This window comes from Pseudophryne corroboree, chromosome 4 (genome assembly GCF_028390025.1).
Source record: "Pseudophryne corroboree isolate aPseCor3 chromosome 4, aPseCor3.hap2, whole genome shotgun sequence".
NCBI lineage: Eukaryota > Metazoa > Chordata > Amphibia > Anura > Myobatrachidae > Pseudophryne > Pseudophryne corroboree.
In genome coordinates this window covers 16,572,908-16,596,267 of record NC_086447.1, presented here as the reverse complement: position 1 = coordinate 16,596,267, position 23,360 = coordinate 16,572,908, and the positions used below count along the sequence as shown (strand labels likewise).

The 23,360-nt window shown below is 36.7% G+C and overlaps 10 non-coding genes across 10 annotated transcripts; all 10 read left to right on the top strand.

The window, feature by feature from the left end:
• The first annotated feature begins 572 nt into the window (after positions 1-572).
• On the top strand, positions 573-646 carry TRNAN-GUU (transfer RNA asparagine (anticodon GUU)). The gene has a single exon. It is a non-coding gene; the product is annotated as a tRNA-Asn (tRNA).
• Positions 647-2,900: 2,254 nt separating this feature from the next.
• TRNAN-GUU (transfer RNA asparagine (anticodon GUU)) lies at positions 2,901-2,974 on the top strand. Its single transcript has one exon. It is a non-coding gene; the product is annotated as a tRNA-Asn (tRNA).
• Positions 2,975-4,068: 1,094 nt separating this feature from the next.
• TRNAN-GUU (transfer RNA asparagine (anticodon GUU)) lies at positions 4,069-4,142 on the top strand. Its single transcript has one exon. It is a non-coding gene; the product is annotated as a tRNA-Asn (tRNA).
• Positions 4,143-6,396: 2,254 nt separating this feature from the next.
• TRNAN-GUU (transfer RNA asparagine (anticodon GUU)) lies at positions 6,397-6,470 on the top strand. Its single transcript has one exon. It is a non-coding gene; the product is annotated as a tRNA-Asn (tRNA).
• Positions 6,471-8,730: 2,260 nt separating this feature from the next.
• TRNAN-GUU (transfer RNA asparagine (anticodon GUU)) lies at positions 8,731-8,804 on the top strand. Its single transcript has one exon. It is a non-coding gene; the product is annotated as a tRNA-Asn (tRNA).
• A 1,094-nt stretch (positions 8,805-9,898) lies between these two features.
• On the top strand, positions 9,899-9,972 carry TRNAN-GUU (transfer RNA asparagine (anticodon GUU)). Its single transcript has one exon. It is a non-coding gene; the product is annotated as a tRNA-Asn (tRNA).
• A 2,260-nt stretch (positions 9,973-12,232) lies between these two features.
• Positions 12,233-12,306, top strand: TRNAN-GUU (transfer RNA asparagine (anticodon GUU)). The gene has a single exon. It is a non-coding gene; the product is annotated as a tRNA-Asn (tRNA).
• Positions 12,307-14,549: 2,243 nt separating this feature from the next.
• Positions 14,550-14,623, top strand: TRNAN-GUU (transfer RNA asparagine (anticodon GUU)). Its single transcript has one exon. It is a non-coding gene; the product is annotated as a tRNA-Asn (tRNA).
• A 2,261-nt stretch (positions 14,624-16,884) lies between these two features.
• Positions 16,885-16,958, top strand: TRNAN-GUU (transfer RNA asparagine (anticodon GUU)). Its single transcript has one exon. It is a non-coding gene; the product is annotated as a tRNA-Asn (tRNA).
• Positions 16,959-18,549: 1,591 nt separating this feature from the next.
• Positions 18,550-18,623, top strand: TRNAN-GUU (transfer RNA asparagine (anticodon GUU)). The gene has a single exon. It is a non-coding gene; the product is annotated as a tRNA-Asn (tRNA).
• The last annotated feature ends 4,737 nt before the right edge of the window (positions 18,624-23,360 follow it).

Genomic DNA, 23,360 nt, shown 5'->3' with positions numbered 1-23,360 from the left:
AAGGGTGAAGATGTTTCTCACAAAATCGTTGCCCCAATGCATCATTGAAATTCAAGATGGAAAGATGATTTTGAAATATCAATTGTACATTTTGCATTGCTCTTCTGGTGACAATGTAGCTTGTTTTTGTCAATTACCATTTCAGTAATAGGGTAAAGAAAATTAAGTGGATTTCTGAAAGAATACAATGCTGTCAATATACTATTAAAACAAATTAAAATGTAAAAAGTTATTGTACTTTAAGTAAAAATAAAAGAGTCAAAATATCAATTCCAGTTTTGGAAGAATTTAATTAACAAAAAAATAAGTGCACATAGCAGAGGATGGTTTCGATCCACCGACCTCTAGGTTATGGGCCCAGCACGCTTCCGCTGCGCCACTCTGCTGCTCATGTAAGTGTCAGAGATCCTGAAGTACTCACTCATCATGTGAAAGTACCAATGTGTTTCTTCGTTGGTCAATGGAAGAAAAATCTTGCAAAACTCTCCAGATTATTGCCTTTTTAACCTTTTTCTAGGAAACTTTCTAGATGAATGCTTTTTCGCCTTTGTCAGTACATGCTTTTGCAAGCTGTCTCTGTGGCGCAATCGGTTAGCACATTCGGCTGTTAACCGAAAGGTTGGTGGTTCAATCCCACCCGGGGACGTAATTGACCTTGTGATCAAATTTTGGTGATCTTTAAGTAGACAAGTCAAAATTTCAAACCACCTCTTATAGTGTAGGGTACCTGGCCTTCTCTCATGCAGTCAGATTTGATTAAGTCATTTTATAAAAAACCGGAAGCACAATTTAGCATGGGGTTGCAGAGAAAAAAAATTATGCAGGCAGAGAAATCCAATTGAGTGATTAATCAGCTCTCCATTTTATGGCTTTATTTTTATGCTAACACATTTGCTCTCTGAAAAGTGTCCACAAAGCCAAGTCTCTGATTAACACCTTTGTAGGAATGGTTTTTCACCTATTACTGATTAAAACTTGCTTCATTGGAAAGGCAGCAAGATGCATCCTCATTACAATGTCCACTGAAATAATACAGGTTGACACCAGGAAACATAAACCTCACTGCATCCTTGCTGCTTTCTCAAGTGGGAATCTGTTTAATGTGAAAACCAGGTGATATCTAATCAGCACACAGGTAAGAAGTTAAGAAAATCTTTCTTTAAGGGTGATGATGTTTCTCACAAAATCGTTGCCCCAATGCATCATTGAAATTCAAGATGGAAAGATGATTTTGAAATATCAATTGTACATTTTGCATTGCTCTTCTGGTGACAATGTAGCTTGTTTTTGTCAATTACCATTTCAGTAATAGGGTAAAGAAAATTAAGTGGATTTCTGAAAGAAAACAATGCTGTCAATATACTATTAAAACAAATTAAAATGTTAAAAGTTATTGTACTTTAAGTAAAAATAAAAGAGTCAAAATATCAATTCCAGTTTTGGAAGAATTTAATTAACAAAAAAATAAGTGCACATAGCAGAGGATGGTTTCGATCCACCGACCTCTAGGTTATGGGCCCAGCACGCTTCCGCTGAGCCACTCTGCTGCTCATGTAAGTGTCAGAGATCCTGAAGTACTCACTCATCATGTGAAAGTACCAATGTGTTTCTTCGTTGGTCAATGGAAGAAAAATCTTGCAAAACTCTCCAGATTATTGCCTTTTTAACCTTTTTCTAGGAAACTTTCTAGATGAATGCTTTTTAGCCTTTGTCAGTACATGCTTTTACAAGCTGTCTCTGTGGCGCAATCGGTTAGCGCATTCGGCTGTTAATCGAAAGGTTGGTGGTTCAATCCCACCCGAGGACGTAATTGACCTTGTGATCAAATTTTGGTGATCTTTAAGTAGACAAGTCAAAATTTCAAACCACATCTTATAGTGTAGGGTACCTGGCCTTCTCTGATGCAATCAGAGTCAGATTTGATTAAGTCATTTTATAAAAAACAGGAAGCACAATTTAGCATGGGGTTGCAGAGAAAAAAAATTATGCAGGCAGAGAAATCCAATTGAGTGATTAATCAGCTCTCCATTTTATGGCTTTATTTTTATGCTAACACATTTGCTCTCTGAAAAGTGTCCACAAAGCCAAGTCTCTGATTAACACCTTTGTAGGAATGGTTTTTCACCTATTACTGATTAAAACTTGCTTCATTGGAAAGGCAGCAAGATGCATCCTCATTACAATGTCCACTGAAATAATACAGGTTGACACCAGGAAACATAAACCTCACTGCATCCTTGCTGCTTTCTCAAGTGGGAATCTGTTTAATGTGAAAACCAGGTGATATCTAATCAGCACACAGGTAAGAAGTTAAGAAAATCTTTCTTTAAGGGTGAAGATGTTTCTCACAAAATCGTTGCCCCAATGCATCATTGAAATTCAAGATGGAAAGATGATTTTGAAATATCAATTGTACATGTTGCATTGCTCTTCTGGTGACAATGTAGCTTGTTTTTGTCAATTACCATTTCAGTAATAGGGTAAAGAAAATTAAGTGGATTTCTGAAAGAAAACAATGCTGTCAATATACTATTAAAACAAATTAAAATGTTAAAAGTTATTGTACTTTAAGTAAAAATAAAAGAGTCAAAATATCAATTCCAGTTTTGGAAGAATTTAATTAACAAAAAAATAAGTGCACATAGCAGAGGATGGTTTCAATCCACCGACCTCTGGGTTATGGGCCCAGCACGCTTCCGCTGCGCCACTCTGCTGCTCATGTAAGTGTCAGAGATCCTGAAGTACTCACTCATCATGTGAAAGTACCAATGTGTTTCTTTGTTGGTCAATGGAAGAAAAATCTTGCAAAACTCTCCAGATTATTGCCTTTTTAACCTTTTTCTAGGAAACTTTCTAGATGAATGCTTTTTAGCCTTTGTCAGTACATGCTTTTGCAAGCTGTCTCTGTGGCGCAATCGGTTAGCGCATTTGGCTGTTAACCGAAAGGTTGGTGGTTCAACCCCACCCGGGGACGTAATTGACCTTGTGATCAAATTTTGGTGATCTTTAAGTAGACAAGTCAAAATTTCAAATCACCTCTTATAGTGTAGGGTACCTGGCCTTCTCTCATGCAATCAGAGTCAGATTTGATTAAGTCATTTTATAAAAAACAGGAAGCACAATTTAGCATGGGGTTGCAGAGAAAAAAAATTATGCAGGCAGAGAAATCCAATTGAGTGATTAATCAGCTCTCCATTTTATGGCTTTATTTTTATGCTAACACATTTGCTCTCTGAAAAGTGTCCACAAAGCCAAGTCTCTGATTAACACCTTTGTAGGAATGGTTTTTCACCTATTACTGATTAAAACTTGCTTCATTGGAAAGGCAGCAAGATGCATCCTCATTACAATGTCCACTGAAATAATACAGGTTGACACCAGGAAACATAAACCTCACTGCATATTTGCTGCTTTCTCAAGTGGGAATCTGTTTAATGTGAAAACCAGGTGATATCTAATCAGCACACAGGTAAGAAGTTAAGAAAATCTTTCTTTAAGGGTGAAGATGTTTCTCACAAAATCGTTGCCCCAATGCATCATTGAAATTCAAGATGGAAAGATGATTTTGAAATATCAATTGTACATTTTGCATTGCTCTTCTGGTGACAATGTAGCTTGTTTTTGTCAATTACCATTTCAGTAATAGGGTAAAGAAAATTAAGTGGATTTCTGAAAGAATACAATGCTGTCAATATACTATTAAAACAAATTAAAATGTAAAAAGTTATTGTACTTTAAGTAAAAATAAAAGAGTCAAAATATCAATTCCAGTTTTGGAAGAATTTAATTAACAAAAAAATAAGTGCACATAGCAGAGGATGGTTTCGATCCACCGACCTCTAGGTTATGGGCCCAGCACGCTTCCGCTGCGCCACTCTGCTGCTCATGTAAGTGTCAGAGATCCTGAAGTACTCACTCATCATGTGAAAGTACCAATGTGTTTCTTCGTTGGTCAATGGAAGAAAAATCTTGCAAAACTCTCCAGATTATTGCCTTTTTAACCTTTTTCTAGGAAACTTTCTAGATGAATGCTTTTAAAGCCTTTGTCAGTACATGCTTTTGCAAGCTGTCTCTGTGGCGCAATCGGTTAGCACATTCGGCTGTTAACCGAAAGGTTGGTGGTTCAATCCCACCCGGGGACGTAATTGACCTTGTGATCAAATTTTGGTGATCTTTAAGTAGACAAGTCAAAATTTCAAACCACCTCTTATAGTGTAGGGTACCTGGCCTTCTCTCATGCAGTCAGATTTGATTAAGTCATTTTATAAAAAACCGGAAGCACAATTTAGCATGGGGTTGCAGAGAAAAAAAATTATGCAGGCAGAGAAATCCAATTGAGTGATTAATCAGCTCTCCATTTTATGGCTTTATTTTTATGCTAACACATTTGCTCTCTGAAAAGTGTCCACAAAGCCAAGTCTCTGATTAACACCTTTGTAGGAATGGTTTTTCACCTATTACTGATTAAAACTTGCTTCATTGGAAAGGCAGCAAGATGCATCCTCATTACAATGTCCACTGAAATAATACAGGTTGACACCAGGAAACATAAACCTCACTGCATCCTTGCTGCTTTCTCAAGTGGGAATCTGTTTAATGTGAAAACCAGGTGATATCTAATCAGCACACAGGTAAGAAGTTAAGAAAATCTTTCTTTAAGGGTGATGATGTTTCTCACAAAATCGTTGCCCCAATGCATCATTGAAATTCAAGATGGAAAGATGATTTTGAAATATCAATTGTACATTTTGCATTGCTCTTCTGGTGACAATGTAGCTTGTTTTTGTCAATTACCATTTCAGTAATAGGGTAAAGAAAATTAAGTGGATTTCTGAAAGAAAACAATGCTGTCAATATACTATTAAAACAAATTAAAATGTTAAAAGTTATTGTACTTTAAGTAAAAATAAAAGAGTCAAAATATCAATTCCAGTTTTGGAAGAATTTAATTAACAAAAAAATAAGTGCACATAGCAGAGGATGGTTTCGATCCACCGACCTCTAGGTTATGGGCCCAGCACGCTTCCGCTGAGCCACTCTGCTGCTCATGTAAGTGTCAGAGATCCTGAAGTACTCACTCATCATGTGAAAGTACCAATGTGTTTCTTCGTTGGTCAATGGAAGAAAAATCTTGCAAAACTCTCCAGATTATTGCCTTTTTAACCTTTTTCTAGGAAACTTTCTAGATGAATGCTTTTTAGCCTTTGTCAGTACATGCTTTTACAAGCTGTCTCTGTGGCGCAATCGGTTAGCGCATTCGGCTGTTAATCGAAAGGTTGGTGGTTCAATCCCACCCGAGGACGTAATTGACCTTGTGATCAAATTTTGGTGATCTTTAAGTAGACAAGTCAAAATTTCAAACCACATCTTATAGTGTAGGGTACCTGGCCTTCTCTGATGCAATCAGAGTCAGATTTGATTAAGTCATTTTATAAAAAACAGGAAGCACAATTTAGCATGGGGTTGCAGAGAAAAAAAATTATGCAGGCAGAGAAATCCAATTGAGTGATTAATCAGCTCTCCATTTTATGGCTTTATTTTTATGCTAACACATTTGCTCTCTGAAAAGTGTCCACAAAGCCAAGTCTCTGATTAACACCTTTGTAGGAATGGTTTTTCACCTATTACTGATTAAAACTTGCTTCATTGGAAAGGCAGCAAGATGCATCCTCATTACAATGTCCACTGAAATAATACAGGTTGACACCAGGAAACATAAACCTCACTGCATCCTTGCTGCTTTCTCAAGTGGGAATCTGTTTAATGTGAAAACCAGGTGATATCTAATCAGCACACAGGTAAGAAGTTAAGAAAATCTTTCTTTAAGGGTGAAGATGTTTCTCACAAAATCGTTGCCCCAATGCATCATTGAAATTCAAGATGGAAAGATGATTTTGAAATATCAATTGTACATGTTGCATTGCTCTTCTGGTGACAATGTAGCTTGTTTTTGTCAATTACCATTTCAGTAATAGGGTAAAGAAAATTAAGTGGATTTCTGAAAGAAAACAATGCTGTCAATATACTATTAAAACAAATTAAAATGTTAAAAGTTATTGTACTTTAAGTAAAAATAAAAGAGTCAAAATATCAATTCCAGTTTTGGAAGAATTTAATTAACAAAAAAATAAGTGCACATAGCAGAGGATGGTTTCAATCCACCGACCTCTGGGTTATGGGCCCAGCACGCTTCCGCTGCGCCACTCTGCTGCTCATGTAAGTGTCAGAGATCCTGAAGTACTCACTCATCATGTGAAAGTACCAATGTGTTTCTTCGTTGGTCAATGGAAGAAAAATCTTGCAAAACTCTCCAGATTATTGCCTTTTTAACCTTTTTCTAGGAAACTTTCTAGATGAATGCTTTTTAGCCTTTGTCAGTACATGCTTTTGCAAGCTGTCTCTGTGGCGCAATCGGTTAGCGCATTCGGCTGTTAACCGAAAGGTTGGTGGTTCAATCCCACCCGGGGACGTAATTGACCTTGTGATCAAATTTTGGTGATCTTTAAGTAGACAAGTCAAAATTTCAAACCACCTCTTATAGTGTAGGGTACCTGGCCTTCTCTGATGCAATCAGAGTCAGATTTGATTAAGTCATTTTATAAAAAACAGGAAGCACAATTTAGCATGGGGTTGCAGAGAAAAAAAATTATGCAGGCAGAGAAATCCAATTGATTGATTAATCAGCTCTCCATTTTATGGCTTTATTTTTATGCTAACACATTTGCTCTCTGAAAAGTGTCCACAAAGCCAAGTCTCTGATTAACACCTTTGTAGGAATGGTTTTTCACCTATTACTGATTAAAACTTGCTTCATTGGAAAGGCAGCAAGATGCATCCTCATTACAATGTCCACTGAAATAATACAGGTTGACACCAGGAAACATAAACCTCACTGCATCCTTGCTGCTTTCTCAAGTGGGAATCTGTTTAATGTGAAAACCAGGTGATATCTAATCAGCACACAGGTAAGGAGTTAAGAAAATCTTTCTTTAAGGGTGAAGATGTTTCTCACAAAATCGTTGCCCCAATGCATCATTGAAATTCAAGCTGGAAAGATGATTTTGAAATATCAATTGTACATTTTGCATTGCTCTTCTGGTGACAATGTAGCTTGTTTTTGTCAATTACCATTTCAGTAATAGGGTAAAGAAAATTAAGTGGATTTCTGAAAGAAAACAATGCTGTCAATATACTATTAAAACAAGTTAAAATGTTAAAAGTTATTGTACTTTAAGTAAAAATAAAAGAGTCAAAATATCAATTCCAGTTTTGGAAGAATTTAATTAACAAAAAAATAAGTGCACATAGCAGAGGATGGTTTCGATCCACCGACCTCTGGGTTATGGGCCCAGCACGCTTCCGCTGCGCCACTCTGCTGCTCATGTGAATGTCAGAGATCCTGAAGTACTCACTCATCATGTGAAAGTACCAATGTGTTTCTTCGTTGGTCAATGGAAGAAAAATCTTGCAAAACTCTCCAGATTATTGCCTTTTTAACCTTTTTCTAGGAAACTTTCTAGATGAATGCTTTTTAGCCTTTGTCAGTACATGCTTTTGCAAGCTGTCTCTGTGGCGCAATCGGTTAGCGCATTAGGCTGTTAACCGAAAGGTTGGTGGTTCAATCCCACCCGGGGACGTAATTGACCTTGTGATCAAATTTTGGTGATCTTTAAGTAGACAAGTCAAAATTTCAAACCACCTCTTATAGTGTAGGGTACCTGGCCTTCTCTGATGCAATCAGAGTCAGATTTGATTAAGTCATTTTATAAAAAACAGGAAGCACAATTTAGCATGGGGTTGCAGAGAAAAAAAATTATGCAGGCAGAGAAATCCAATTGAGTGATTAATCAGCTCTCCATTTTATGGCTTTATTTTTATGCTAACACATTTGCTCTCTGAAAAGTGTCCACAAAGCCAAGTCTCTGATTAACACCTTTGTAGGAATGGTTTTTCACCTATTACTGATTAAAACTTGCTTCATTGGAAAGGCAGCAAGATGCATCCTCATTACAATGTCCACTGAAATAATACAGGTTGACACCAGGAAACATAAACCTCACTGCATCCTTGCTGCTTTCTCAAGTGGGAATCTGTTTAATGTGAAAACCAGGTGATATCTAATCAGCACACAGGTAAGAAGTTAAGAAAATCTTTCTTTAAGGGTGAAGATGTTTCTCACAAAATCGTTGCCCCAATGCATCATTGAAATTCAAGATGGAAAGATGATTTTGAAATATCAATTGTACATTTTGCATTGCTCTTCTGGTGACAATGTAGCTTGTTTTTGTCAATTACCATTTCAGTAATAGGGTAAAGAAAATTAAGTGGACTTCTGAAAGAAAACAATGCTGTCAATATACTATTAAAACAAATTAAAATGTTAAAAGTTATTGTACTTTAAGTAAAAATAAAAGAGTCAAAATATCAATTCCAGTTTTGGAAGAATTTAATTAACAAAAAAATAAGTGCACATAGCAGAGGATGGTTTCGATCCACCGACCTCTAGGTTATGGGCCCAGCACGCTTCCGCTGCGCCACTCTGCTGCTCATGTAAGTGTCAGAGATCCTGAAGTACTCACTCATCATGTGAAAGTACCAATGTGTTTCTTCGTTGGTCAATGGAAGAAAAATCTTGCAAAACTCTCCAGATTATTGCCTTTTTAACCTTTTTCTAGGAAACTTTCTAGATGAATGCTTTTTAGCCTTTGTCAGTACATGCTTTTGCAAGCTGTCTCTGTGGCGCAATCGGTTAGCGCATTCGGCTGTTAACCGAAAGGTTGGTGGTTCAATCCCACCCGGGGACGTAATTGACATTGTGATCAAATTTTGGTGATCTTTAAGTAGACAAGTCAAAATTTCAAACCACCTCTTATAGTGTAGGGTACCTGGCCTTCTCTGATGCAATCAGAGTCAGATTTGATTAAGTCATTTTATAAAAAACAGGAAGCACAATTTAGCATGGGGTTGCAGAGAAAAAAAAATATGCAGGCAGAGAAATCCAATTGAGTGATTAATCAGCTCTCCATTTTATGGCTTTATTTTTATGCTAACACATTTGCTCTCTGAAAAGTGTCCACAAAGCCAAGTCTCTGATTAACACCTTTGTAGGAATGGTTTTTCACCTATTACTGATTAAAACTTGCTTCATTGGAAAGGCAGCAAGATGCATCCTCATTACAATGTCCACTGAAATAATACAGGTTGACACCAGGAAACATAAACCTCACTGCATCCTTGCTGCTTTCTCAAGTGGGAATCTGTTTAATGTGAAAACCAGGTGATATCTAATCAGCACACAGGTAAGAAGTTAAGAAAATCTTTCTTTAAGGGTGAAGATGTTTCTCACAAAATCGTTACCCCAATGCATCATTGAAATTCAAGATGGAAAGATGATTTTGAAATATCAATTGTACATTTTGCATTGCTCGTTCTGGTGACAATGTAGCTTGTTTTTGTCAATTACCATTTCAGTAATAGGGTAAAGAAAATTAAGTGGATTTCTGAAAGAAAACAATGCTGTCAATATACTATTAAAACAAATTAAAATGTTAAAAGTTATTGTACTTTAAGTAAAAATAAAAGAGTCAAAATATCAATTCCAGTTTTGGAAGAATTTAATTAACAAAAAAATAAGTGCACATAGCAGAGGATGGTTTCGATCCACCGACCTCTGGGTTATGGGCCCAGCACGCTTCCGCTGCACCACTCTGCTGCTCATGTAAGTGTCAGAGATCCTGAAGTACTCACTCATCATGTGAAAGTACCAATGTGTTTCTTCGTTGGTCAATGGAAGAAAAATCTTGCAGAACTCTCCAGATTATTGCCTTTTTAACCTTTTTCTAGGAAACTTTCTAGATGAATGCTTTTTAGCCTTTGTCAGTACATGCTTTTGCAAGCTGTCTCTGTGGCGCAATCGGTTAGCGCATTCGGCTGTTTACCGAAAGGTTGGTGGTTCAATCCCACCCGGGGACGTAATTGACCTTGTGATCAAATTTTGGTGATCTTTAAGTAGACAAGTCAAAATTTCAAACCACCTCTTATAGTGTAGGGTACCTGGCCTTCTCTGATGCAATCAGAGTCAGATTTGATTAAGTCATTTTATAAAAAACAGGAAGCACAATTTAGCATGGGGTTGCAGAGAAAAAAAATTATGCAGGCAGAGAAATCCAATTTAGTGATTTATCAGCTCTCCATTTTATGGCTTTATTTTTATGCTAACACATTTGCTCTCTGAAAAGTGTCCACAAAGCCAAGTCTCTGATTAACACCTTTGTAGGAATGGTTTTTCACCTATTACTGATTAAAACTTGCTTCATTGGAAAGGCAGCAAGATGCATCCTCATTACAATGTCCACTGAAATAATACAGGTTGACACCAGGAAACATAAACCTCACTGCATCCTTGCTGCTTTCTCAAGTGGGAATCTGTTTAATGTGAAAACCAGGTGATATCTAATCAGCACACAGGTAAGAAGTTAAGAAAATCTTTCTTTAAGGGTGAAGATGTTTCTCACAAAATCGTTGCCCCAATGCATCATTGAAATTCAAGATGGAAAGATGATTTTGAAATATCAATTGTACATTTTGCATTGCTCTTCTGGTGACAATGTAGCTTGTTTTTGTCAATTACCATTTCAGTAATAGGGTAAAGAAAATTAAGTGGATTTCTGAAAGAAAACAATGCTGTCAATATACTATTAAAACAAATTAAAATGTTAAAAGTTATTGTACTTTAAGTAAAAATAAAAGAGTCAAAATATCAATTCCAGTTTTGGAAGAATTTAATTAACAAAAAAATAAGTGCACATAGCAGAGGATGGTTTCGATCCACCGACCTCTGAGTTATGGGCCCAGCACGCTTCCGCTGCGCTACTCTGCTGCTCATGTAAGTGTCAGAGATCCTGAAGTACTCACTCATCATGTGAAAGTACCAATGTGTTTCTTCGTTGGTCAATGGAAGAAAAATCTTGCAAAACTCTCCAGATTATTGCCTTTTTAACCTTTTTCTAGGAAACTTTCTAGATGAATGCTTTTTTGCCATTGTCAGTACATGCTTTTGCAAGCTGTCTCTGTGGCGCAATCAGTTAGCGCATTCGGCTGTTAACCGAAAGGTTGGTGGTTCAATCCCACCCGGGGATGTAATTGACATTGTGATCAAATTTTGGTGATCTTTAAGTAGACAAGTCAAAATTTCAAACAACCTCTTATAGTGTAGGGTACCTGGCCTTCTCTGATGCAATCAGAGTCAGATTTGATTAAGTCATTTTATAAAAAACAGGAAGCACAATTTAGCATGGGGTTGCAGAGAAAAAAAATTATGCAGGCAGAGAAATCCAATTGAGTGATTAATCAGCTCTCCATTTTATGGCTTTATTTTTATGCTAACACATTTGCTCTATGAAAAGTGTCCACAAAGCCAAGTCTCTGATTAACACCTTTGTAGGAATGGTTTTTCACCTATTACTGATTAAAACTTGCTTCATTGGAAAGGCAGCAAGATGCATCCTCATTACAATGTCCACTGAAATAATACAGGTTGACACCAGGAAACATAAACCTCACTGCATCCTTGCTGCTTTCTCAAGTGGGAATCTGTTTAATGTGAAAACCAGGTGATATCTAATCAGCACACAGGTAAGAAGTTAAGAAAATCTTTCTTTAAGGGTGAAGATGTTTCTCACAAAATCGTTGCCCCAATGCATCATTGAAATTCAAGATGGAAAGATGATTTTGAAATATTAATTGTACATTTTGCATTGCTCTTCTGGTGACAATGTAGCTTGTTTTTGTCAATTACCATTTCAGTAATAGGGTAAAGAAAATTAAGTGGATTTCTGAAAGAAAACAATGCTGTCAATATACTATTAAAACAAATTAAAATGTTAAAAGTTATTGTACTTTAAGTAAAAATAAAAGAGTCAAAATATCAATTCCCGTTTTGGAAGAATTTAATTAACAAAAAAATAAGTGCACATAGCAGAGGATGGTTTCGATCCACCGACCTCTGGGTCATGGGCCCAGCACGCTTCCGCTGCGCCACTCTGCTGCTCATGTAAGTATCAGAGATCCTGAAGTACTCACTCATCATGTGAAAGTACCAATGTGTTTCTTCGTTGGTCAATGGAAGAAAAATCTTGCAAAACTCTCCAGATTATTGCCTTTTTAACCTTTTTCTAGGAAACTTTCTAGATGAATGCTTTTTAGCCTTTGTCAGTACATACTTTTGCAAGCTGTCTCTGTGGCGCAATCGGTTAGCGCATTCGGCTGTTAACCGAAAGGTTGGTGGTTCAATCCCACCCGGGGACGTAATTGACCTTGTGATCAAATTTTGGTGATCTTTAAGTAGACAAGTCAAAATTTCAAACCACCTCTTATAGTGTAGGGTACCTGGCCTTCTCTGATGCAATCAGAGTCAGATTTGATTAAGTCATTTTATAAAAAACAGGAAGCACAATTTAGCATGGGGTTGCAGAGAAAAAAAATTATGCAGGCAGAGAAATCCAATTGAGTGATTAATCAGCTCTCCATTTTATGGCTTTATTTTTATGCTAACACATTTGCTCTCTGAAAAGTGTCCACAAAGCCAAGTCTCTGATTAACACCTTTGTAGGAATGGTTTTTCACCTATTACTGATTAAAACTTGCTTCATTGGAAAGGCAATGCATCCTCATTACAATGTCCACTGAAATAATACAGGTTGACACCAGGAAACATAAACCTCACTGCATCCTTGCTGCTTTCTCAAGTGGGAATCTGTTTAATGTGAAAACCAGGTGATATCTAATCAGCACACAGGTAAGAAGTTAAGAAAATCTTTCTTTAAGGGTGAAGATGTTTCTCACAAAATCGTTGCCCCAATGCATCATTGAAATTCAAGATGGAAAGATGATTTTGAAATATTAATTGTACATTTTGCATTGCTCTTCTGGTGACAATGTAGCTTGTTTTTGTCAGTAATAGGGTAAAGAAAATTAAGTGGATTTCTGAAAGAAAACAATGCTGTCAATATACTATTAAAACAAATTAAAATGTTAAAAGTTATTGTACTTTAAGTAAAAATAAAAGAGTCAAAATATCAATTCCAGTTTTGGAAGAATTTAATTAACAAAAAAATAAGTGCACATAGCAGAGGATGGTTTCGATCCACCAACTTCTGGGTTATGGGCCCAGCACGCTTCCGCTGCGCCACTCTGCTGCTCACGTAAGTGTCAGAGATCCTGAAGTACTCACTCATCATGTGAAAGTACCAATGTGTTTCTTCGTTGGTCAATGGAAGAAAAATCTTGCAAAACTCTCCAGATTATTGCCTTTTTAACCTTTTTCTAGGAAACTTTCTAGATGAATGCTTTTTAGCCTTTGTCAGTACATGCTTTTGCAAATTGTCTCTGTGGTGCAATCGGTTAGCGCATTCGGCTGTTAACCGAAAGGCTGGTTGTTCAATACCACCCAGGGACGTAATTGACCTTGTGATCAAATTTTGCTGATCTTTAAGTAGACAAGTCAAAATTTCAAACCACCTCTTATAGTGTAGGGTACCTGGCCTTCTCTGATGCAATCAGAGTCAGATTTGATTAAGTCATTTTATAAAAAACAGGAAGCACAATTTAGCATGGGGTTGCAGAGAAAAAAAAATATGCAGGCAGAGAAATCCAATTGAGTGATTAATCAGCTCTCCATTTTATGGCTTTATTTTTATGCTAACACATTTGCTCTCTGAAAAGTGTCCACAAAGCCAAGTCTCTGATTAACACCTTTGTAGGAATGGTTTTTCACCTATTACTGATTAAAACTTGCTTCATTGGAAAGGCAGCAAGATGCATCCTCATTACAATGTCCACTGAAATAATACAGGTTGACACCAGGAAACATAAACCTCACTGCATCCTTGCTGCTTTCTCAAGTGGGAATCTGTTTAATGTGAAAACCAGGTGATATCTAATCAGCACACAGGTAAGAAGTTAAGAAAATCTTTCTTTAAGGGTGAAGATGTTTCTCACAAAATTGTTGCCCCAATGCATCATTGAAATTCAAGATGGAAAGATGATTTTGAAATATCAATTGTACATTTTGCATTGCTCTTCTGGTGACAATGTAGCTTGTTTTTGTCAATTACCATTTCAGTAATAGGGTAAAGAAAATTAAGTGGATTTCTGAAAGAAAACAATGCTGTCAATATACTATTAAAACAAATTAAAATGTTAAAAGTTATTGTACTTTTGGTAAAAATAAAAGAGTCAAAATATCAATTCCAGTTTTGGAAGAATTTAATTAACAAAAAAATAAGTGCACATAGCAGAGGATGGTTTTGATCCACCGACCTCGGGGTTATGGGCCCAGCACGCTTCCGCTGCGCCACTCTGCTGCTCATGTAAGTGTCCGAGATCCTGAAGTACTCACTCATCATCTGAAAGTACCAATGTGTTTCTTCGTTGGTCAATGGAAGAAAAATCTTGCAAAACTCTCCAGATTATTGCCTTTTTAACCTTTTTCTAGGAAACTTTCTAGATGAATGCTTTTTAGCCTTTGTCAGCACATGCTTTTGCAAGCTGTCTCTGTGGCGCAATCAGTTAGCGCATTCGGCTGTTAACCGAAAGGTTGGTGGTTCAATCCCACCCAGGGACGTAATTGACCTTGTGATCAAATTTTGCTGATCTTTAAGTAGACAAGTCAAAATTTCAAACCACCTCTTATAGTGTAGGGTACCTGGCCTTCTCTGATGCAATCAGAGTCATATTTGATTAAGTCATTTTATAAAAAAAAAGGAAGCACAATTTAGCATGGGGTTGCAGAGAAAAAAAATTATGCAGGCAGAGAAATCCAATTGAGTGATTAATCAGCTCTCCATTTTATGGCTTTATTTTTATGCTAACACATTTGCTCTCTGAAAAGTGTCCACAAAGCCAAGTCTCTGATTAACACCTTTGTAGGAATGGTTTTTCACCTATTACTGATTAAAACTTGCTTCATTGGAAAGGCAACAAGATGCATCCTCATTACAATGTCCACTGAAATAATACAGGTTGACACCAGGAAACATAAACCTCACTGCATCCTTGCTGCTTTCTCAAGTGGGAATCTGTTTAATGTGAAAACCAGGTGATATCTAATCAGTACACAGGTAAGAAGTTAAGAAAATCTTTATTTAAGGGTGAAGATGTTTCTCACAAAATCGTTGCCCCAATGCATCATTGAAATTCAAGCTGGAAAGATGATTTTGAAATATCAATTGTACATTTTGCATTGCTCTTCTGGTGACAATGTAGCTTGTTTTTGTCAATTACCATTTCAGTAATAGGGTAAAGAAAATTAAGTGGATTTCTGAAAGAAAACAATGCTGTCAATATACTATTAAAACAAATTAAAATGTTAAAAGTTATTGTACTTTAAGTAAAAATAAAAGAGTGAAAATATCAATTCCAGTTTTGGAAGAATTTAATTAACAAAAAAATAAGTGCACATAGCAGAGGATGGTTTCGATCCACCGACCTCTGGGTTATGGGCTCAGCACGCTTCCGCTGTGCCACTCTGCTGCTCACGTAAGTGTCAGAGATCCTGAAGTACTCACTCATCATCTGAAAGTACCAATGTGTTTCTTCGTTGGTCAATGGAAGAAAAATCTTGCAAAACTCTCCAGATTATTGCCTTTTTAACCTTTTTCTAGGAAACTTTCTAGATGAATGCTTTTTAGCCTTTGTTAGTACATGCTTTTGCAAGTTGTCTCTGTGGTGCAATCGGTTAGCGCATTCGGCTGTTAACCAAAAGGCTGGTGGTTCAATACCACCCAGGGACGTAATTGACCTTGTGATCAAATTTTGCTGATCTTTAAGTAGACAAGTCAAAATTTCAAACCACCTCTTATAGTGTAGGGTACCTGGCCTTCTCTGATGCAATAAGAGTCAGATTTGATTAAGTCATTTTATAAAAAACAGGAAGCACAATTTAGCATGGGGTTGCAGAGAAAAAAAATTATGCAGGCAGAGAAATCCAATTGAGTGATTAATCAGCTCTCCATTTTATGGCTTTATTTTTATGCTAACACATTTGCTCTCTGAAAAGTGTCCACAAAGCCAAGTCTCTGATTAACACCTTTGTAGGAATGGTTTTTCACCTATTACTGATTAAAACTTGCTTCATTGAAAAGGCAGCAAGATGCATCCTCATTACAATGTCCACTGAAATAATACAGGTTGACACCAGGAAACATAAATCTCACTGCATCCTTGCTGCTTTCTCAAGTGGGAATCTGTTTAATGTGAAAACCAGGTGATATCTAATCAGCACACAGGTAAGAAGTTAAGAAAATCTTTCTTTAAGGGTGAAGATGTTTCTCACAAAATCGTTGCCCCAATGCATCATTGAAATTCAAGATGGAAAGATGATTTTGAAATATCAATTGTACATTTTGCATTGCTCTTCTGGTGACAATGTAGCTTGTTTTTGTCAATTACCATTTCAGTAATAGGGTAAAGAAAATTAAGTGGATTTCTGAAAGAAAACAATGCTGTCAATATACTATTAAAACAAATTAAAATGTTAAAAGTTATTGTTCTTTAAGTAAAAATAAAAGAGTCAAAATATCAATTCCAGTTTTGGAAGAATTTAATTAACAAAAAAATAAGTGCACATAGCAGAGGATGGTTTTGATCCACCGACCTCTGGGTTATGGGTCCAGCACGCTTCCGCTGCGCCACTCTGCAGCTTATGTAAGTGTCAGAGATCCTGAAGTACTCACTCATCATGTGAAAGTACCAATGTGTTTCTTCGTTGGTCAATGGAAGAAAAATCTTGCAAAACTCTCCAGATTATTGCCTTTTTAACCTTTTTCTAGGAAACTTTCTAGATGAATGCTTTTTAGCCTTTGTCAGTACATGCTTTTGCAAGCTGTCTCTGTGGCGCAATCGGTTAGCGCATTCGGCTGTTAACCGAAAGGTTGGTGGTTCAATCCCACCCAGGGACGTAATTGACCTTGTGATCAAATTTTGGTGATCTTTAAGTAGACAAGTCAAAATTTCAAACCACCTCTTATAGTGTAGGGTACCTGGCCTTCTCTGATGCAATCAGATTTGATTAAGTTTTTTTATAAAAAACAGGAAGCACAATTTAGCATGGGGTTGCAGAGAAAAAAAATTATGCAGGCAGAGAAATCCAATTGAGTGATTAATCAGCTCTCCATTTTATGGCTTTATTTTTATGCTAACACATTTGCTCTCTGAAAAGTGTCCACAAAGCCAAGTCTCTGATTAACACCTTTGTAGGAATGGTTTTTCACCTATTACTGATTAAAACTTGCTTCATTGGAAAGGCAGCAAGATGCATCCTCATTACAATGTCCACTGAAATAATACAGGTTGACACCAGGAAACATAAACCTCACTGCATCCTTGCTGCTTTCTCAAGTGGGAATCTGTTTAATGTGAAAACCAGGTGATATCTAATCAGCACACAGGTAAGAAGTTAAGAAAATCTTTCTTTAAGGGTGAAGATGTTTCTCACAAAATCGTTGCCCTAATGCATCATTGAAATTCAAGCTGGAAAGATGATTTTGAAATATCAATTGTACATTTTGCATTGCTCTTCTGGTGACAATGTAGCTTGTTTTTGTCAATTACCATTTCAGTAATAGGGTAAAGAAAATTAAGTGGATTTCTGAAAGAAAACAATGCTGTCAATATACTAAAACAAATTAAAATGTTAAAAGTTATTGTACTTTAAGTAAAAATAAAAGAGTCAAAATATCAATTCCAGTTTTGGAAGAATGTAATTAACAAAAAAATAAGTGCACATAGCAGAGGATGGTTTCGATCCACCAACCTCTGGGTTATGGGCCCAGCACGCTTCCGCTGCGCCACTCTGCTGCTCACGTAAGTGTCAGAGTTCCTGAAGTACTCACTCATCATGTGAAAGTACCAATGTGTTTCTTCGTTGGTCAATGGAAGAAAAATCTTGCAAAACTCTCCAGATTATTGCCTTTTTAACCTTTTTCTAGGAAACTTTCTAGATGAATGCTTTTTAGCCTTTGTCAGTACATGCTTTTGCAAGTTGTCTCTGTGGTGCAATCGGTTAGCGCATTCGGCTGTTAACCGAAAGGCTGGTTGTTCAATACCACCCAGGGACGTAATTGACCTTGTGATCAAATTTTGCTGATCTTTAAGTAGACAAGTCAAAATTTCAAACCACCTCTTATAGTGTAGGGTACCTGGCCTTCTCTGATGCAATCAGAGTCATATTTGATTAAGTCATTTAAAAAAAAACAGGAAGCACAATTTAGCATGGGGTTGCAGAGAAAAAAAAATATGCAGGCAGAGAAATCCAATTGAGTGATTAATCAGCTCTCCATTTTATGGCTTTATTTTTATGCTAACACATTTGCTCTCTGAAAAGTGTCCACAAAGCCAAGTCTCTGATTAACACCTTTGTAGGAATGGTTTTTCACCTATTACTGATTAAAACTTGCTTCATTGGAAAGGCAGCAAGATGCATCCTCATTACAATGTCCACTGAAATAATGAATGCTTTTTAGCCTTTGTCAGCACATGCTTTTGCAAGCTGTCTCTGTGGCGCAATCGGTTAGTGCATTCGGCTGTTAACCGAAAGGTTGGTGGTTCAATCCCACCCAGGGACATAATAGACCTTGTGATCGTATTTTGGTGATCTTTAAGTAGACAAGTCAAAATTTCAAACCACCTCTTATGGTGTAGGGTACCTGGCCTTCTCTGATGCAATCAGAGTCATATTTGATTAAGTCATTTTATAAAAAACAGGAAGCACAATTTAGCATGGGGTTGCAGAGAAAAAAAATTATGCAGGCAGAGAAATCCAATTGAGTGATTAATCAGCTCTCCATTTTATGGCTTTATTTTTATGCTAACACATTTGCTCTCTGAAAAGTGTCCACAAAGCCAAGTCTCTGATTAACACCTTTGTAGGAATGGTTTTTTACCTATTACTGATTAAAACTTGCTTCATTGGAAAGGCAGCAAGATGCATGCTCATTACAATGTCCACTGAAATAATACAGGTTGACACCAGGAAACATAAACCTCACTGCATCCTTGCTGCTTTCTCAAGTGGGAATCTATTTAATGTGAAAACCAGGTGATATCTAATCAGCACACAGGTAAGAAGTTAAGAAAATCTTTCTTTAAGGGTGAAGATGTTTCTCACAAAATCGTTGCCCCAATGCATCATTGAAATTCAAGCTGGAAAGATGATTTTGAAATATCAATTGTACATTTTGCATTGCTCTTCTGGTGACAATGTAGCTTGTTTTTGTCAATTACCATTTCAGTAATAGGGTAAAGAAAATTAAGTGGATTTCTGAAAGAAAACAATGCTGTCAATATACTATTAAAACAAATTAAAATGTTAAAAGTTATTGTACTTTAAGTAAAAATAAAAGAGTCAAAATATCAATTCCAGTTTTGGAAGAATTTAATTAACAAAAAAATAAGTGCACATAGCAGAGGATGGTTTCAATCCACCAACCTCTGGGTTATGGGCCCAGCACGCTTCCGCTGCGCCACTCTGCTGCTCACGTAAGTGTCAGAGATCCTGAAGTACTCACTCATCATGTGAAAGTACCAATGTGTTTCTTCGTTGGTCAATGGAAGAAAAATCTTGCAAAACTCTCCAGATTATTGCCTTTTTAACCTTTTTCTTGGAAACTTTAGCCTTTGTCAGTACATGCTTTTGCAAGTTGTCTCTGTGGTGCAATCGGTTAGCGCATTCGGCTGTTAACCGAAAGGCTGGTTGTTCAATACCACCCAGGGACGTAATTGACCTTGTGATCAAATTTTGGTGATCTTTAAGTAGACAAGTCAAAATTTCAAACCACCTCTTATAGTGTAGGGTACCTTGCCTTCTCTGATGCAATCAGAGTCAGATTTGATTAAGTCATTTTATAAAAAACAGGAAGCACAATTTAGCATGGGGTTGCAGAGAAAAAAAAATATGCAGGCAGAGAAATCCAATTGAGTGATTAATCAGCTCTCCATTTTATGGCTTTATTTTTATGCTAACACATTTGCTCTCTGAAAAGTGTCCACAAAGCCAAGTCTCTGATTAACACCTTTGTAGGAATGGTTTTTCACCTATTACTGATTAAAACTTGCTTCATTGGAAAGGCAGCAAGATGCATCCTCATTACAATGTCCACTGAAATAATACAGGTTGACACCAGGAAACATAAACCTCACTGCATCCTTGCTGCTTTCTCAAGTGGGAATCTGTTTAATGTGAAAACCAGGTGATATCTAATCAGCACACAGGTAAGAAGTTAAGAAAATCTTTATTTAAGGGTGAAGATGTTTCTCACAAAATCGTTGCCCCAATGCATCATTGAAATTCAAGCTGGAAAGATGATTTTGAAATATCAATTGTACATTTTGCATTGCTCTTCTGGTGACAATGTAGCTTGTTTTTGTCAATTACCATTTCAGTAATAGGGTAAAGAAAATTAAGTGGATTTCTGAAAGAAAACAATGCTGTCAATATACTATTAAAACACATTAAAATGTTAAAAGTTATTGTACTTTAAGTAAAAATAAAAGAGTCAAAATATCAATTCCGGTTTTGGAAGAATTTAATTAACAAAAAAATAAGTGCACATAGCTGAGGATGGTTTCGATCCTATGACCTTTGGGTTATATGCCCAGCACGCTTCCGCTGTGCCACTCTGCTGCTCATGTAAGTGTCAGAGATCCTGAAGTACTCACTCATCATATGAAAGTACCAATGTGTTTCTTCGTTGGTCAATGGAAGAAAAATCTTGCAAAACTCTCCAGATTATTGCCTTTTTAACCTTTTTCTAGGAAACTTTCTAGATGAATGCTTTTTAGCCTTTGTCAGTACATGCTTTTGCAAGTTGTCTCTGTGGTGCAATCGGTTAGCGCATTCGGCTATTAACCGAAAGGCTGGTGGTACAATACCACCCAGGGACGTAATTGACCTTGTGATCAAATTTTGCTGATCTTTAAGTAGACAAGTCAAAATTTCAAACCACCTCTTATAGTGTAGGGTACCTGGCCTTCTCTGATGCAATCAGAGTCAGATTTGATTAAGTCATTTTATAAAAAACAGGAAGCACAATTTAGCATGGGTTGCAGAGAAAAAAAAATATGCAGGCAGAGAAATCCAATTGAGTGATTAATCAGCTCTCCATTTTATGGCTTTATTTTTATGCTAACACATTTGCTCTCTGAAAAGTGTCCACAAAGCCAAGTCTCTGATTAACACCTTTGTAGGAATGGTTTTTCACCTATTACTGATTAAAACTTGCTTCATTGGAAAGGCAGCAAGATGCATCCTCATTACAATGTCCACTGAAATAATACAGGTTGACACCAGGAAACATAAACCTCACTGCATCCTTGCTGCTTTCTCAAGTGGGAATCTGTTTAATGTGAAAACCAGGTGATATCTAATCAGCACACAGGTAAGAAGTTAAGAAAATCTTTATTTAAGGGTGAAGATGTTTCTCACAAAATCGTTGCCCCAATGCATCATTGAAATTCAAGCTGGAAAGATGATTTTGAAATATCAATTGTACATTTTGCATTGCTCTTCTGGTGACAATGTAGCTTGTTTTTGTCAATTACCATTTCAGTAATAGGGTAAAGAAAATTAAGTGGATTTCTGAAAGAAAACAATGCTGTCAATATACTATTAAAACACATTAAAATGTTAAAAGTTATTGTACTTTAAGTAAAAATAAAAGAGTCAAAATATCAATTCCGGTTTTGGAAGAATTTAATTAACAAAAAAATTAGTGCACATAGCAGAGGATGGTTTCGATCCTATGACCTCTGGGTTATATGCCCAGCACGCTTCCGCTGTGCCACTCTGCTGCTCATGTAAGTGTCAGAGATCCTGAAGTACTCACTCATCATATGAAAGTACCAATGTGTTTCTTCGTTGGTCAATGGAAGAAAAATCTTGCAAAACTCTCCAGATTATTGCCTTTTTAACCTTTTTCTAGGAAACTTTCTAGATGAATGCTTTTTAGCCTTTGTCAGTACATGCTTTTGCAAGTTGTCTCTGTGGTGCAATCGGTTAGCGCATTCGGCTATTAACCGAAAGGCTGGTGGTACAATACCACCCAGGGACGTAATTGACCTTGTGATCAAATTTTGCTGATCTTTAAGTAGACAAGTCAAAATTTCAAACCACCTCTTATAGTGTAGGGTACCTGGCCTTCTCTGATGCAATCAGAGTCAGATTTGATTAAGTCATTTTATAAAAAACAGGAAGCACAATTTAGCATGGGGTTGCAGAGAAAAAAAAATATGCAGGCAGAGAAATCCAATTGAGTGATTAATCAGCTCTCCATTTTATGGCTTTATTTTTATGCTAACACATTTGCTCTCTGAAAAGTGTCCACAAAGCCAAGTCTCTGATTAACACCTTTGTAGGAATGGTTTTTCACCTATTACTGATTAAAACTTGCTTCATTGGAAAGGCAGCAAGATGCATCCTCATTACAATGTCCACTGAAATAATACAGGTTGACACCAGGAAACATAAACCTCACTGCATCCTTGCTGCTTTCTCAAGTGGGAATCTGTTTAATGTGAAAACCAGGTGATATCTAATCAGCACACAGGTAAGAAGTTAAGAAAATCTTTCTTTAAGGGTGAAGATGTTTCTCACAAAATCGTTGCCCCAATGCATCATTGAAATTCAAGCTGGAAAGATGATTTTGAAATATCAATTGTACATTTTGCATTGCTCTTCTAGTGACAATGTAGCTTGTTTTTGTCAATTACCATTTCAGTAATAGGGTAAAGAAAATTAAGTGGATTTCTGAAAGAAAACAATGCTATCAATATACTATTAAAACAAATTAAAATGTTAAAAGTTATTGTACTTTAAGTAAAAATAAAAGAGTCAAAATATCAATTCCAGTTTTGGAAGAATTTAATTAACAAAAAAATAAGTGCACATAGCAGAGGATGGTTTCGATCCACCGACCTCGGGGTTATGGGCCCAGCACGCTTCTGCTGCGCCACTCTGCTGCTCATGTAAGTGTCCGAGATCCTGAAGTACTCACTCATCATGTGAAAGTACCAATGTGTTTCTTTGTTGGTCAATGGAAGAAAAATCTTGCAAAACTCTCCAGATTATTGCCTTTTTAACCTTTTTCTAGGAAACTTTCTAGATGAATGCTTTTTAGCCTTTGTCAGTACATGTTTTTGCAAGTTGTCTCTGTGGTGCAATCGGTTAGCGCATTCGGCTGTTAACCGAAGAGCTGGTTGTTCAATACCACCAAGGGATGTAATTGACCTTGTGATCAAATTTTGCTGATCTTTAAGTAGACAAGTCAAAATTTCAAACCACCTCTTATGGTGTAGGGTACCTGGCC